This window comes from Berghia stephanieae, chromosome 3 (genome assembly GCF_034508935.2).
Source record: "Berghia stephanieae isolate SIO BIC M18660-M18661 chromosome 3, UCSD_Bste_1.3, whole genome shotgun sequence".
Taxonomy (NCBI): Eukaryota; Metazoa; Mollusca; class Gastropoda; order Nudibranchia; family Aeolidiidae; genus Berghia; species Berghia stephanieae.
The window spans coordinates 83097286-83099785 of record NC_088362.1 but is presented as its reverse complement, the minus strand read 5'-3'; the positions used below and the strand labels follow the sequence as shown (position 1 = coordinate 83099785).

The following is a 2500-nucleotide window of genomic DNA, read 5'->3' as shown; positions in this document are numbered from 1 at the left end:
GAAAAACCCGTTGGAAGTCGGAAAAATTCGAATCCCATATTATTATATATTTCAATCGAGGCACAATTTCTGGACAAAATGCAGATTATATTATCCTTTGTGAGAACGTAGTTGGATGGATAATGAAAACGATGAAGTAATAAAAACAAAACAAAAAACAAACAAACAAACAAACAAACAAAAACCATGCAGGTAATTATTTTTCACCTTTATTCGCTCTTTTCTCAAAACTATGTCATGCGACATCCGGCGGGTTTTACCATATCAGCGCACATATTATATCACAAGGAAGTTTGTTTCAGTCTACAATCGTTCCATGCTGGACTGAAAATTCCCGGTAGATTGCGCTGCTAGAGTGTGGAATGAAACTATTTGTAACCCATCCTCTCAAAACGGTAGGATTTCGGGATGTATCGAACCCTACATTGTAAGTTTAGAATTGAATTGATGAGATCAGAATGAATTGTTTTGAAGGGGTTTTTTTTTAGTGCGACTATGTGGTCTTGTGGTATGACACCGCTTTCGGATCGGAAGTTCCTGGGTTCAAGCCTTACTCAGGGCATAGTTTACTCCTTGGAAAAGGCTCTTCACTCACATTCCATTCTCTCACCGTACTCAGGTGTGAAATGAGTAGGTACTGGGTCGTTAATAGCGTTGCCTCTGTCGGAAAAAAGTAATATCGCCTAACAGGGTCAGATCTCGCTCTATATGTAGGTCAGGGACCATTTTAAAGCGCTTTAAGCACGTTAAATGGATATTGTACTATATAAAAGCTCAAGTTTTTTTTGTGTTTTTTTTATTTATTTGTTTTGTTTGTTCTTTTTCTATGTGTTTTGGTGGAGTATGAAATTCCATTCATTTTCCACGATAACGCATTGAAATAAATCCAAATCTCTCCACATTTGTGGCTATAAATTCAATTTCCTTCTTCTCGTTCATCCTGACATAACACCGCTTGAGACATGGGTTATATGTGACCTGTTCTCGTTTTGAAACGTGTTGTAGGTTTGGGGTCTGGCTTTAGAGACAATCCGGCACGTTTGTGATTTCGATAGTCAGCGGATCAAACCTCTGAAGTCTTGATTTTCGCGATCGGTGGATCAAAACTCTGAAGTCTACAAACGAGCTTCGGTCACCATGTAGGTCTGATCCGCCCAAAATTAAATAAAACATGGTGCGCAAAGCTCGTATGTTTTCTTCAGAGTTTTGATCCGCCGATCGTGAAAATCAGGACTTGAGAGGTTTGATCCGTCGACCATCGATATGTTATGTGTTTATGTTGAGAAAAGAGCTTTAGCAATACTTGCTGGCTTGTAAACAAACTTCGTGGAGATTGAGTGCCTTGAACCCATGACCTCAAGAAGTCGGGAGAGGTACTCAGGATAGAGACTTTGTTTGAAACCACATTTTTTTTTTTACATTTTTCTACTGGAGTGGTAGATGACGTCGACTGCATAGCGTCCCTCTAACGGCCAGAGGGAGTTGTATCAGTAAGGTCGTGGATTCGAGCCCCCATCTCGCCGCGATTTTGTTTCTTCTCTATTGTCTTCTTGCACACTTTTCTATTCAATTAATTATCTGTTATTAACAAGTTTGTGATCCAGAGTATTCAATCAGAAAGGTGAGTGGAGCAGACATTTATGTTGATAATAAGAGTGCCAGAAGACAATAGAGAATGAAAACTTCGCTGCGATTGGGGCTCGAATTCCCATGACCCTATTGTTACAACAACTCCGCATGGCCGCGAGAGAAAAAGCCACAATACAGCCACCCCGCGAAGTTTCCATTCTCTGTTGTCTTCTGGCATATCGACCTGGTAATATGTCGGACGGGGCAAACCTTGTGAAGAATAAAAAGGTAAAGATCAAATAAATGACAAGCAGACCTCCCTACTATTACGAAACATTCGTAGAATTACGTAATTTTGGCTCCAATTTCAGAACTTCTCTGAGTTATTGAAAATTAAATTAGATGCCAGACTACATAATTTTAAGGATTTTGAAGTGGTTTTTTAAATCCTTTATGAGGGTAAGTTGTTGGTTTTTAAAGTCAACAATAGCGACCACAATTTTTATTTCCCCCAAAAAATAACGAATTTTTAGATTTTCAAGTAGGCAGGTCTAGATAATACCAGTCCTGCAGACTCATAAGGCTCAGGGAGCCGGACTTTTTGCGGTCTAAAAACTTTGAAAAAGACAGTAGACATTGCTTTGATGTTCTTTTGGCAGGACGCTAGTCTATCTCAAAGTATTTCCGTCAGATCCAAGAGAACCAGCTATTCGATCACTGCTGGGTGGACAAGGGTCAGAAAATAATAATAATAAAATCTTGATTTTTTTAAAATGACAAGTAGATGCTTGAATCATAAGTTTTAGTTTTATCTTTTAAATTTTGAATGGTGTTATTCAATCAGTCTGCATAATAATGTTCTTTAAAACGCTCAGACGAAAAATCCAAAATGAAGCGGCAATCAGCATAATGTACGTTTTTTTTTAATGGA

The 2500-nt window shown here is 38.5% G+C and overlaps 1 protein-coding gene across 1 annotated transcript in view; it reads right to left on the bottom strand.

The window, feature by feature from the left end:
* Positions 1–2470: 2470 nt before the first annotated feature.
* LOC144969673 (uncharacterized) overlaps positions 2471–2500 on the bottom strand; it is a 21625-nt gene continuing 21595 nt past the window's right edge. The window contains exon 6 of the mRNA XM_078908819.1: positions 2471–2500. This exon is cut by the window's right edge and continues 579 nt beyond it. The gene's annotated coding sequence lies outside the window, so the exon portion shown is untranslated.